The sequence below is a fragment of the Salmo trutta genome, chromosome 26, assembly GCF_901001165.1.
Source record: "Salmo trutta chromosome 26, fSalTru1.1, whole genome shotgun sequence".
In the NCBI taxonomy this organism is placed as follows: domain Eukaryota; kingdom Metazoa; phylum Chordata; class Actinopteri; order Salmoniformes; family Salmonidae; genus Salmo; species Salmo trutta.
The window spans coordinates 15,517,868-15,532,827 of NC_042982.1; the positions used below are offsets into that span (position 1 = coordinate 15,517,868).

General features: G+C 44.3%; 1 long non-coding RNA gene across 3 annotated transcripts in view; it reads left to right on the plus strand.

Moving 5' to 3' along the window:
• LOC115163239 (uncharacterized) overlaps positions 1-14,960 on the plus strand; it is a 78,055-nt gene that overhangs the window by 54,805 nt on the left and 8,290 nt on the right. For all 3 annotated transcript variants that reach the window (XR_003869708.1, XR_003869707.1, XR_003869709.1), the window contains one exon: positions 11,487-11,546. This is a non-coding gene — a long non-coding RNA (uncharacterized LOC115163239). The remainder of the gene's footprint in view (positions 1-11,486; positions 11,547-14,960) is intronic.

Genomic DNA, 14,960 nt, shown 5'->3' on the forward strand with positions numbered 1-14,960 from the left:
CTACTGTAAATACCACACACATGCACATACAAATGCATGCACATACTGTACACACACATGCATGCATGAAAACACATACATGCTCACACATGTACACCCGCACAAAACACGCATGCTCACACGCAATCCCTCAAGGATGATCTCTTCCTCACTGTTTTTTTTGGTGGCTTGATTGTTGTGTGTCCGGCTGTGGCTGAGCAGGCCGATTCTGGAGCCTCAGACCTGTCCACTGACGTTGCAAGTGAGTTTGGAGATGAGGGGAGTTTCTTGACTGGTTGGTCTTAAACTGCCATTTAAAGGGGCAGTACATCAACATTTGAAATATACTAAATTTGATTTATCCATTGATCCTGAGAGACAATGACAAAACATATGCCTTAGTTTTGTTTATTTACTTACCCCACAGCCAGCATTAGCATCGCTGCTAGTGAAACAATGGGAGTGGTAGAGCCAGGATGCTTCAAAAAGCATGCCCAAATCCTCATTCACTTCAAACCAAACGTTATAGCGACCTAAATACCAATACAAGTTGCACATATAGAATATTGAAGAGTATATAGGAATTCCCCCAAAGTCCAGATTGTTACAGAAACAGGAAACAATTATTTTGATTTATTAAGAACAAGTTGATTAACAAAGTCATGATCAAAATGACCCCATTCGGTAGTTTGATGGTTAAACAGACAGATTTTGATGGGGATTTTTGTATTATGCTAATTAGATGTCCGTACTTGCGCAGACAACGACCTGAAGTCACCAGGTGGCTCTATTTGTGGTGTGGAGTTGCCAGTTTGTTGCGTTATGTATTGCTTTTACAGGTGTCTTTGTACCTTTTCTTTGGTCCCCCTTTGCATCCATTTCCCCTTTTCCAATTCCCCGTACACAATGATTTGGGATTCTTTGCTGGGAATGTTTGCCTGGGTCAGGACGCTGACGTTGGTCCGTCGATCCTCCCATCTGATGCTCAGTATCTCCCTCAAGAACTGTTGCTGCTGGGGCTCCAGTTTTTGAAGGTGTGTGTGTGTATGTGAGATACACACACACACACACACACACACACACACACACACACACACACACACACACACACACACACACACACCATGTTTTATGACGTATTGCACTGAATGGAACCATAGCTCCTATTTTACGCCCTCTGTTTGTTTGTGTTGTATTTAAAAAGGAGAATCACACTTTGAGCTAGTCTGCTGTTTACAGGGATTGACTCACTTCATGTAAACAATGACCGAAGAGAAAAAGGTTGCTACATTGGTAGAACTGTACTGGCTTTAGACCTTTTACAGCAGTTTCAATCAGACAGAGTCCACCTCAACTCTAACATACTGAACAAAAATATAGACGCAACATGCAACAATTTCAACGTTTTTACTGAGTTACAGTTCATATAATGAAATAAGTCAATTGAAATATATTGATTAGGCCCTAATTTATGGATTTCACATGACTGGGCAGGGATGCAGCCATGGCTGGGCCTTGGAGGGCAGTGCTTTAATTATGTGGCACATACACTTGGAGTAGCATAATTAACACCCTGTTCTATTGCACATACAGTGCATTCGGAAATTATTCAGACCTCTTCCCATTTTCCACATTTTGTTACAGTACAGCCTTATGCTAAAATGGATTACATAGTTTTTTCCCCTCAACAATCTACACAAAATACCCCATGAAGACAAAATAGGTTTTTAGAAATTTTTGCTAATGTATAATTAAAAAAAAAATATATAATATTTACATAATTATTCAGACCCTTAATTCAGTACTTAGTTGAAGCACTTTTGGCAGCGATTACAGCCTCGAGTCCTCTTGGGTATGACGCTACAAATTTGGCCCACCTGTATTTGGGCAGTTTCTTCCATTCTTCTCTACAGATCCTCCCAAGCTCTGTCAGGTTGGATGGGGAGCTGCACAGTTTTTTTCAGGTCTCTCCAGAGATGTTCGATCGGGTTCCGAGCTCTGGCTGAGCCACTCAAGGACATTCAGAGACTTGTCCCAAAGTCTCTCCTGCGTTGTCTTGTGCTCAGGCTTCTTGACCTGTTGGAAGGTGAAGGTCCTGAGGTCCTGAGCGCTCTGGAGCATGTTTTCATCAAGGATCTCTCTGTACTTTGCTCCGTTCATCTTTTTCTCAATCCTGACTAGCCTCCCAGTCCCTGCCTCTGAAAAACATCACCACAACATGATGCTGCCAGCACCATGCTTCAACGTAGGGATGGTGCCAGGTTTCCTCCAGACGTGATGCTTGGCATTCAGGCCAAAGAGTTCAATCTTGGTTTCTTCAGACCAGAGAATCTTGTTTCTCATGGTCTGAGAGTCCTTTAGGTGCCTTTTGGCAAACTAAGCGGACTGTTTTGTGCCTTTTACTGAGGAGTGGCTTCTGTCTGGCCACTCTACCATAAAGGCCTGATTGGTGGAGTGCTGCAGAGATGGTTGTCCTTCTGGAAGGTTCTCCAATCTTCACAGAGGAACTCTGGAGCTCTGTTAGAGTGACCATCGGGTTCTTGGTCACCTCCCTGACCAAGGCTCTTCTCCCCCGATTGCTCAGTTTGGCCGGGCGGCCAGCTCTAGGAAGAGTCTTGGTGGTTCCAAACTTCTTCCATTTACAAATAATGGAGGCCACTGTTTTCTTGGGAACCATCAATGCTGCAGAAATGTTTTGGTACCCTTCCCCGTATCTGTGCACTGTCAAATGTGGGACTTTTTATAAATATTGACAAGTGTGGGCCTTTCCAAATCATGTCCAATCAATTGAATTTACCACAGGTGGACTCCAAACAAGTTGTAGAAACAGGATGTAGCTGAACTCAAAGTCTCATAGTAAAGGGTCTAAATACTTATGTAAATAAGGTATTTCAGTTTTTTATTTTTAATACATTTTCACAAATGTCTAAAAACCTGTTTTCACTTCGTCATTATGGGGTATTGTGTTTAGCTTGATGAGGATATTTTTTTATTTAATCCATTTTAGAATAAGGCTGTAAAGTAACAAAAGGTGGGTCTGAATACTTCCTGAATGCACTGTACACTTGCCAGTGGTTATATTAGTGAAAGGGAGAAAATCTTTGCGCTACTGCCTAACCGTCTCCATAAGATCAGATCCAAACCTCGCTAGTCACTTTATACACTCTACTTTTTTATGTGTGAAGAGTGAAGACTCCAACGTAGCTCTTTCCTCGAAATCCAGTTTCAACTCTCACTGTATTCTGCTTGTACTGGGTTTGACAGCTTCATTTGTGAAGTGTCTCAATTAAGGGGGATATTTCTCCCGACATATCTGCACAGCCAAGCTGTGTCTGTAGCACATAAAATCCTGCGCTTAAGGAAGTCATCACACATCTTTCAGAGTCTGCAAAGAGACGCCAGCTAAAAATAGTAGAACCTCAACGCTGGTTAATGCTCGACGTCGCCCCCAGACAGTTGTATTTGCATATCTTTTATGTGTTTTTTCCTCCTTTTTTAACAGTTTTGATTCCCTCTCATCAGCAGAGCAAGACTGTCGTATAGGGATCCTCTGGCGGGAAGTCGCTGTGTGTGTGTGTGTGTGTGTGTGTGTGTGTGTGTGTGTGTGTGTGTGTGTGTGTGTGTGTGTGTTCGTTCTTTGGGGGAGGGGGTGTTTTAAAAAGCAGCAATCTGAAAAGCAGTCGACAGTTGGGTAATTAAAGATTTGCGAAAGGCGAGCCTTTGTTTTTTTCCCCTCCCTCCCTCCCTGTATTTCCTTTCATCTCTCTTTTGGAAAGTGTAACGGCTCTGTCTGGGTTTATCAGAGGGATGGTACATTGAGTCCAGAGAGCTAGCCATCTGGTCCTGCCGCCACCACTCCTCTCTCTCTCTGCAGCAAGTAATGTGACGGCTTCTCAACTGTCCCCAACACCAACGCCCTCTCATGGCTCAGTGTCAAGAAAAACTGAAGATCAGCTAGCAACACAGCTAGCGTTTTAGTCTGGCTGATCAACGGCACTTTTAGACTCTGTCCAACTGCCTCACATGGACAATAGCCATCCACTTGGACAATGTTTTCGTCAGTGTTTTTCAGACTTGCAAGAGTATCATATAATACTTCAAATTTTAATATTTTAAATTAGGTTAGTCTGACACATGAAGATTACTCAATTAAAGAGAAACAGCGAATGACTAGGCTTGGGTGGGCATTGTTATTCGTGGTCGTACTATACGTTGTTATGGTTTACGACAGTATGCTGCTTTATGGATGAATGTGTTGTGAGAATGAGTGGCACATGTCACCGCTGCAGTCAGCCTCCTATGGAACCACTTTGCCGGGAAAGAGCAGTGCTCCTCTGATGCTACTGGCCATGGAAAAGACAACAACGGCCGGTAGAGACCATTCAAAGCTAGGTGGCTAGTCTGAGGGATTTGGCTAGCTCTTGTAACTATGGGACACTTCAGGATGAGATCATCAGGGATCAGCTGATAGACGGGACGTTATGTGAAAAGACAAGGGAGAAACCACTTTTGGAATCGAATAATTTACAACTTGACGGAGCTATTAAAATAGCACTCCAGGTTGAAGCGGCTTTGGAATGCTCTACTATGCTAACAGACAGCTCTGCAGCATACACTCGGCCCCCAGCCATTCTCACACAGCAGCTTCAGCCCGAGCAGGCGCACTACAGCGATCACTCGCTGCGCACGCCCTCCCACGTCGATAGCTGCATGGACACAGACAAACAAACAGAAGTAGTTGTGGCAACTGTGGTGCTCGCTCTCACAATTCAAGGGCTTCAAACTGCCCAGCCCATGGGAAAATATGCAAGAACTGTTCAAAATCTAATCACTTTGCAAAAGTGTGTCGTTCTGCCCCAGCTACTAGCTCCACTCAGAACAGGCCCTTATTTTCGTCTCACTCTCAATATGAACACACTGAAATCTGAACCGTCTCCACCAACCATGTGTCATTCAAGACATACACTGTGCAGCTGGGTGAGGTGGGTTTGCCTTTGCTACTGGATACTGGCACTGCGATGTTGTTGCTCAACCTTGCCACTTACTACAAGTTTTTCAGTCACCTACCACTCCAACAGCCCTCCACTGCCCTGTGTGGGTATGGTAGATCCAAGATAGACATTGCAGGCACCCTCCAGGTCCCAGTGCACTACGGCGCCAAGCAGCTGCCTTCGAAGCAGGGTGCCAACCTCCTGGGCCTCGACCTCTTCACAGGCTTGGGGTTCACACTGAGAGATGACAGTGGGTCAGCTATCCACCAAGTTACCGGCACATGGCAACATAACTGGCCAGCTCTGTTTGATGGACTGGGCTGCCTCACTGCTTTTACTCACAGGCCCCGAGTGAACCTGGGCGTGACCCCAGTCTTGCAGCCTCTGCGGCGCATTCCCTTTGCACTGCGTGATGATGTCACAAAAGATCTACAATCACAGTTGGAGGCAGGCGTCATTGAGCCAGTCAACGCTGCCCCCTGTATTTCAAACTTGGTCATTGCAACCAAAACGTCTGGTGGAATCCTGACCTATGTGGATCTCTGTTCTGTGAACAAGGCTGTTGTCCCGAAAAAGTACCCCTTGCCTACAGCTGAGGAACTGACCGCACAATTTAATGGCTCCAGGATCTTCACAAAGCTCGACCTGCGTCAGGGTTATCTTCAGATGCCTCTCCACCCAGCCAGCAGAGACCTCACGGCCTTTGTTACACATGCTGTTGTGTTCAGATACACACACATTCCTTTTGGACTTAGCTCTTCCCCCAGCTGCTTCCAGAAGGTGATGAGCACCATCCTCGCTGGAATACCCATGGTGGCAGTCTATCTGAACGACATCGTGGTCCACAGCCCTGACCTCCACATCTATGACCATCGACTCCACAGAGTATTCAGTGCTCTAAGGAACAACCTGACCCTGAATGGGGGAAAGTGCACCTTTGCAGCTCCAGCCGTCAAATTTGTGGGGTTCCGCCTATCGGCCAAAGGCATTGCCCCAATCATGTCGAACATTAAAGCCGTCCACCAACCTCAGCCTCTCAGGTGGCCTCGTTCTTGGGCATGACAGCCTACTGCCTCCAGTTTCTGCCCCACTACTCTCAGGCCACAGTGCCACGTGTAACGGAAGAGCTGGCGCCTTTCGCCAGGGTGAATCACAAACTTACTTGCTGGGAAGAAGTCTGTGTCTCTCGAAGGTTTTGCACTGTGGTCCCGAGTGGCCTGTGTGGGTGTGTTCTATCCATGGCGCACGAAGCTCACTTGGGCATAGTGAAGGTCAAGCAGCGATGACCTTGTGTGGTGGCCAGACATCGACCACGACATTGAAGCCCATCCCGCCCCTGGGATCACATCAAGCTGGACATCTGTGGCGAGATCCATGGGCACGCAGTCCCTCACCATCAGCGCTTCCTCGTGGTGGCGTATGACCACTCTAAGTGGCCAGAAGTGGTTCCTGTCGGAACTGTCACAGCACAGGCCATCGTGGACATCCTAAATAGCCTGTTCACGAGGTGGGGCCTACCCCTCATCTTCACCACGGACAATAGGCCCCAGCTAACCTCTGTCGAGTTCTCCTCCTATCTCAGCAACAAGGGAATCAAACACATCCGTGAGGCCTACTACAACCTGTTGGAACGCTGAAGAACGGCATCAGAGGTCCAGGGGTGTACGTTCCAAACTGCCTTGAACCAAATGCTAATGCACTACAGAGCAAGCAAACAGACAAAAACACAGGTCTCCCCGGCATCTCTCATGCTAGGTCGTGAGATGGAACTGCCACTGGACAGACTCAGAGAGTAGCACAGAGAGTAGCAGCACCAGCGACTAGGCGCACCCAAGAAAAGCAGGCAGTGACCAGGCACCAAATGAAACAGCGTTTCAACAAGCCACACAGGGCGATGAAGCCAGACTTGGTCCAAGCCCGACGGCATCAGCAGTGCAACAAAATGGCCTCATTCTGGACGCAACCTGATGGACATTCTCCACTGCTACCACCCGAGGCCCAGCCTCTGTGGGCTCCCCAAGGGCCAGAGCCACAAGCGGTGGCGGCTGAAGAACGGCGTATGCGGGCACGAACTCTCCCTGATCATCTGGGGGACTACTTAACCTCCTCTCATTCTTAGGCTCCGTTAGGTGTCTTAGTCAACCTCCAGGTTAATGGACTGAACTGGCTAGTTCGGGCTAGTTCTTACAGGTATCACTCTAGGTTCTTGCCCTCTGGACATTTTTATATATGGTACAGTACCAGTTACTGGTTCTGGAAGGGGGGGAAATGTCATGTATGGTACGATGTACTGTACGTCGTACTGTACGTTGTTATGGTTTACGACAGTGTGCTGCTTTACGGATGAATGTGTTGTCAGAATGAGTGGCACATGTCATTAAACGAGAAAGTGTGAAACCAAAGTATGTGAAACTGTGCAGATGTGCGTTCTTCTTCAGCTAAGCTAGATATAACAGACATGTTTATCATAGAAACATAATACCATGTACTACAGCTGTATATTTATAGTACAGCCAATAGCAGTTAAGATGTCTGTCAATGTTAAACATCGCTGCACGCAAACACTACAGTATGTCAGCGCTGAAAGATTTTGCCATGACAGTCCTTCTCTCTAGACATATCTTTAGTGCTTATTTCAAATAAAGTTGTCACAGTTTAGTTGATCATAATCAGATATTTTAAACAAGGTCACTTTAATAATGTTTACATACCGCTTTACTCATATCATATGTATATACTGTATTCTATTCTACTGTATTTAGTCAATGCCACTCCGACATTGCTCGTCTTAATATTTATATATTTCTTTTACTTTTAGATGTGTGTATTGTTGTGAATTGTTAGATATTTCTGCTCTGTTGGAGCTAGAAACACAAGCATTTTGCTACACCCGCAATAACATCTGCTAAATATGTGTGTGACCAATACATTTGATTTGATTTGATTTTGATTTGAGGTCATAGCAGATGTTACTCGGTATCTGTGACAAGTATTGAATTATATCCACTCAAATTTTTGGGATTTAAACAAGTCATATCATAATTAAGAAGAAATGGAGTTATTGAAATGCTTTCTCTTGCCTTCTCTAGCTGACTTGAAACTTCAAAAAAAAGACTTGAAACTCCCCAAAAACTAAAGGAACAAACATTTCTCCAGGACCACTGCTCCCCTTGGTTAATCTCTTGCACAAATAAACCTGCCATTAATATGTAACTCCTCTGAAAAGTTTCTAAATGTGATTAAATGCAGATTATGGAAACATTATGGAATCTCACTGACTAAGCACTGCTATTTTCTGAGATTCAGAAACTGGCCATTTTCATGATTGTTATTATTAGTGGGCTCTAGCTGTCCTTGAGGATTTGTGTCATTTGGCCAAAAAGATGGAGACTGCGCATCATAGTGCCAGCTTTTACCATGTGACATTGCTGAATTGATGCGGTATTTCTTTGTGAAGCCACATATTTTCTGTGAAAATGAATTTTCATTCCGATCGTGCTTGCACCCACTCAGCCATGGCCATCGGGATTCAAAATGAATAACCAATTATTGCTTTGCTATCATGCTCAGTTTGACGCTGACCACTCCACATTCGGATTGAGAAGTACTGTATAACCAGTAATTAAGAGAAGCAACAGAGCAGAAAGTATTTGTCTCCGTTTGGAATTTACAGTGGGTGTCTGCACTAGAGTGACAATCCCGCTTAACCAAATATGTGATTTTTAGACATAAAATCCCTAGCAAGAAATGTGCAACCCATTTTCCATATATTTTCATTCTTGTTGAAGTGTAGCTCCAGGGGGATATTGGGTTGGCCTGTGCAGAGTTCTATGAGATCTGTTGGTTACTGTTTGGAATGTGCTACTGGATTCTTTTCATGGTTGTGTGTTTGTTATTGCCCACTATGTTTTTCATTGGCCATCATATGGAGGGCACAAAGATGATTAGTTTCATGTGTGCTGCTGTTCCATAGTTTTCCATATCGTAGTTTTTTACATCATCATGAATTCCAACCATTTTAGCAAGTATCACTGAAAATATTGTTGGTGAGTTTATTGCAAGTGGTTGTGATGCATTTAAGTGGTGTCAGAATAATCCGAAACTTTTATTTTCGACTGTTTGAACGACCCTCCAAGTCGGAATTACGTAAACGCTCTGATTATTCACATTTTCTATGAAAGATTATAAAAGATGATGGAACAAAGCTGTTTACAACATAATAATGTATCTATGTAGCTCGTTTAACTATATTGTCAATGTTAGCAAGCTAATTTGTTATTGGCAACATTAGTTTGCTCAGCTTCTGATAATATTGTAATGGCTAACTATCTCATTAGACCGACCTAGCAATTTATGACTTCTCCAACTAGAAAATAAGATTCAGAGGAACATTTGAATGCAGCGTTACATGCTAGCTTCTCTTCCCTCTTCTATGGAAGCTAGATATAACAGACATGTTTATCATAGAAACATAATACCATGTACTACAGCTGTATATGTGACAATGACCCTGTTATACCATACCGTATCTCTGACATTGTCCATCCATAGTAAAATCTCAGTGAGTTTGTCAGGGGGGCTATCAGATCTGCATTCTCTTAGACTTGCGCAAGCAGTCTATCCCCGCAGGCAGGGAGGTGGCGCTGAGTGGAGCTCTCTGGTCAGCCAGTAAGTCAGTCATCCAGCCAGCCAGTCAGTCAGTCAGTCAATCAGTGGAATAGTCGGCAGCCAGTCAGTCAGTCAGTCATCCAACCAGACAGCCAGTCATCCAACCAGTCAGTCAGTCATCCAGCCAAGCTCCAACCAGCCAGTCAGTCAGTCAGTCAGTCAGTGAAGTAGTCGGGCGCCCAGCGAGCCAGGGCGTCAGTTGAACAGTCAGTCACTGGCACATATCCACTTGTCCCATTGCTGTCTCTCCAGGGGAAAACAGTGGCTTTTTATGCTTTATCAGCACGGTGCTGCCTGCTGCCTTCTGCCTGCTGTAGGTATCTTAATACAAACACACAAATAAATGGAGTGGATGGAAATAGCTGTCCTCTCATCTGGAGCCAAGCTGTCCCATCACGCTGATCAAGGTCGTTGTCTTTAATGAGACAGGGGGCTGTGATGGCCTCCTCCACTCAACTTTTGTCGGAGTCAGCAAATGTTGCTTTTAACGCTTTTCCCAAAATAGATCAAACACATTATTGGAGGTTAAAACAGGAACAATATCTTTAAGAAACACCAGTGTAATTTTGTGTCTTTTTCTCTTCAGAACTCTTTGTACATCAAGCGGCCACAGTCCCTTTCTCATAAACACCACTGACCCCGATTTCCATCTGGTTTGGGACTGAACATGTTGCGGTGTACTTAGATAGACCATGTCCTAACCTTCTCTGTGTGTCACTCCTGAGACAGCTATATTTTAGGCGGCCATTAAAAGCCTACATTAGGTAACACTTTATTTGACCGTACCTACATAAGGACATAATAACACAACAATAAGCAGTAAATAAGAATATGCCAACAACCAAACTGCTAGGGAGCTAGGAGAGCTACCAGCCAAGGTTGGAGACAATGCCAGAGATGAACACCAACAATAGTGAACATAATCCTATACCATTCATTTGGGTCATCAGAGAGGTACCATTTACCATACCATCCATGCTGACATTTCCCTGGGGTACAATCTTTTTCCTTGTCTCTACTTTGGTTCCTCTTTTGATGTCTTCCCGCCATGCTGTCACAGGATTATGTGTAGAACCTAGAGCCTAGCCAACCTCAGGAATATGTGTAGAACCCAGAGTTTAGCAGACCTCACAGGATTATTTGTAGAGCCCAGAGCCTAGCCAACCTGGAACAGACGATGCTCTCTTGGTACTTCATGCATTGAGGATAATTAGTTGGGTTTTATTATGTGCAGAGGTCACAGGCTGAGTATGTGAAGTAGCCTACGTCAAAAGAAAGAGTCAACGCAAGTCTGTTAAGGGAGTCTGTTAAGAGCTTTTGATTGAGATACTAGTGCTGCTCAATTGACTGTCGAAGGCTCTCCTGGTATCATGGCATCAAGTGCATTTTAAAGACTAAGTGGGAGTTTGTCATTTCGCTGTCATTTCGGGAAAAGTCCTGAAATATCCTGTGTCGTGTGGTATTACATGGACGTAGTGTTACTTGAATTCTTTGCTTGTAGTTTTCGATATGCTATTAATTTGCATTCATGCAAATGAGCAGTGGGAAATGTTATTCTCAATATACTGTATTCCCCTCCATTAGTCCAACGAATCAACAACCTGCTCAGCTATACCGCCGCAGCAAGGTCACATGGTCCATCACTAATGGTATACACAGCGCTGTAGGGTCACATGGGTTGATATGATGATATGGTACCGTACATTATTTCCTGGAAGATTTTCCGTGTTTTTTATTTATATTTTTTCCGTATGCTTTGGCCAATATACTATAGAGACAATGTTCTATTTAATTCTGTACTTTGGCCTGTTTCATCTGATCTGACCAGACCTTTGTTGCCATTTGCAGATGCTGTACTCTAGAGACTGTGGACTGAGGAGAGACTGAGAGAGAGACGAGTGGAGGCAGGTCAGTGCATGTTCTCTCTAATCCCACTGTTTGAATGCCCTTTGAGAGGATGTCATCATTTTGTTCCAGTATATGATAATATGGCTAGGATCATGATATCCAGGCCTACTCTGAAACGCTCTGTGACTATGTTTTCCCTACTTTGATTCATACTCAGTATTATTCTGCCTTATGTGCTTTCCGACTGTACATATAATGTATTGTAAAGTTATGTGAGGTTTTCTCAGAAATACTATATGTCAGCAATTGAAATGACTAGGTAAAGGGAATTACTGTATTCCAATCAGATGTGGGTCACCTGTTTAGCATGACCAAACATTACAGAAGAGCTGAAAGTCATTCGTCCCTCTGTTCAGTTCCATTGAACCACAAAACCTAAGTTTCCAGTCCAAAACCCTTCTCAAACCCTTCCAATGCCTTGTCCACAAGGAGGTCTCTAGTCCTGTTGTATGTGAATTGAGGACACAACCCTCTTTCTCTCTCTCTCTCTGTCTTTCTCTCTCTCTCTCTCTCTCATCCTTTGAAAGCACTGGTACTGACCTTGGGAAAGATTCCACCTCCAAAGAAGAGAAGAGCTGAGAGAGAGAGCAACAAAGAGAGAGAGAGAGAGAGAGAGAGAGAGAGAGAGACAGAGAGAGGGGGGTATGTGAAGCCCCCCTGCGAGAGAGGAAGTCACAGCACAAAGACATGGCTGGCTCAGCATTCTGTTAGCAGCCTGTTTAGATTGGCCTGGTCTGGCCTGGCCTGGTTTAGCCTGAGATGATGCTCCTCCAACATAGTACCTATACCAGTGAACACAATGACCGCCTTGGATGCCCTCTCAGGGGTACACACTGCCCCCTTCACCCCTCTCAGGGGCCATTTTAATAAACTCACTCACTGTGTGGTCTGTGGCTGTTCAGAGCCCATGAAGAGGTATTGTGGGATTGAGGACACCTCGAAACCATGAGAGCTCTTAACACAGTATGCGAAAGCCAAAAGGTTATCAACGTTTAAGCGCAATGATGTCAAATTTGATATAGTTTGATGTCTTACAAAGTATTACAGCTCTTACGGAATCATCCTTCCTTTTTTCCCCATCAGCCTGGGAGGGAATCCGACCTTCGATATCTTCATTGATTCGGACAATGAGCACGTTGGGATTTTTTAAAATTAATGCGCTTCCTAAGTTCTACCCCTGCTTAAACACTTTCTGCAGGACATTCAGTACTGCTTGAAAGTGTGAGTGAGTTTACAATAGTTCCTTCTGAGGGCCGTTGGCACCATGTGAACAGTGTGTGTGTGTGTGTGTGTGTGTGTGTGTGTGTGTGTGTGTGTGTGTGTGTGTGTGTGTGTGTGTTTGTGTGTGTGTTGCGTGTGCATGTGTGTTTGTGTGTTTGTGTGTGTGTTTGCGTGTGCATGTGTGTGTGAGTGTGTGTGTGTGTTGCTCTGGTCTGGGAGGTACAAAGGCTCCTTACCTCATGGCATTGGCATTCCCTGAGAGAATGAGCAGGAACAGAGAGAGGGAGCAGGCACACACTGGGGGTATTCATAGGGCCCGTCCCCACGGAAGGAGCCAGGGTTGAGTATTAGCCCCTATTAAGAAACAAAGCCAGTCCAGCAGGGGCCTGGCACGATGGAGAGACACAGAGAATGGGAGGGAGAGAAAAAGAGAGAGGGGTATTTGGGTTCTGGTCAAAGTGTCACCAGTCTTTTGGAGAGAGAGAGAGAGAGAGAGAGAGAGAGAGAGAGAGAGACAGAAACAGATAGAGAGAGACAGCAACAGATAGAGAGAGACAGATAGAGAGACAGAAACAGAGAGAGAGAGAGAGAGAGAGAGAAAGAAAGAAAGAAAGAAAGAAGTAAATGAACAACAACGACATATGGTTTAAGGAAGAATGCAAAAACATAAGAAAGAATCTGAAGTCAAATGTCTACTGTTTGCTGATGATCTAGTGCTTCTGTCACCAACCAAGGAGGGCCTACTGCAGCACCTAGATCTTCTGCACAGATTCTGCCAGAACTGGGCCCTGACAGTAAATCTCAGTAAGACCAAAATAATGGTGTTCCAGAAAAGGTCCAGTCGCCAGGACCACAAATACAAATTCCATCTAGACACCATTGCCCTAGAGCACACAAAATACTATACATACCTTGGCCTAAACATCAGCACCACAGGTAACTTCCACAAAGCTGTGAACGATCTGAGAGACAAGGCAAGAAGGGCCTTCTATGCCATCAAAGGAACATAAAATTCGACATACCAATTAGGATCTGGCAAAAATTACTTTAATCAGTTTTAGAACCCATTGCCCTTTATGGTTGTGAGGTCTGGGGTCCGCAAACTAGACTGCTATTTGGCCCCACTTTGTACTAGAGAGTACACAGTGGCAGAATACCTGACTAGTGTGACTGACCCAGACTTAAGGAAAGCTTAGCCTGCTATTGAGAAAGGCCACTGTAGGCAGAAGACAGGCTATGTGCATACTGCCCACAAAATGAGGTGGAAACTGAGCTGCACTTCCTAACCTCCTGCCAAATGTATGACCATATTAGAGACACATTCCCTCAGATTACACAGATCCACAATGAATTCGAAAACAAACCCGATTTTCATAAACTCCTATATCTACAGTGGGGGAAAAAAGTATTTGATCCCCTGCTGATTTTCTACATTTGCCCACTGACAAAGAAAGGATCAGTCTATAATTTTAATAGTAGGTTTATTTGAACAGTGAGAGACAGAATAACAACAAAAATATCCAGAAAAACACATGTCAAAAATGTTATAAAATGATTTGCATTTTAATGAGGGAAATAAGTATTTGACCCCTCTGCAAGAGAGAGAGAGAGAGAGAGAGAGAGAGAGAGAGAGAGAGAGAGAGAGAGAGAGAGAGAGAGAGAGAGAGAGAGATATCTCAGGGAATTAGACCAAAGTTCTCAATTGGTACAAAATATATAGAGTACTGCACACACTACAATTACTTAGGTTTAAAAAAAGCTCAATTGGACACCTTAATGATGCTGTGAATGAACTGAGATAGAAAGCACGCAGGGCATTCTACACCATTAAAAAACTAAATCAAAATGAAATACCTATTAAAATTTGGCTAAAACGAATTGAATGTGTCATTGAACCAATTTCACTTTATGGCAGCGAGGTGTAGGGTTGTCACGGATCCCTCAGGAACTTTCATTGCGCACACCTGGCCCCTATTCCCACTGATTGTATCTGTATATATGTGCCCATTGTTCACCATGGTGCTGTCGATTATTGTTACTATGTCCGTTGGTGCGTGTGAGTACCTGTGCTGTGTGTTTTGCTTTCGTGCCATTGTGGATTGTACAGATGATTACGGGTCTCATTCCGTGTGATAATCATTGTGCGCTAGTGTTATTTATTCCAGGTACTCCACTCTCGTTTGTTTGGGTTTC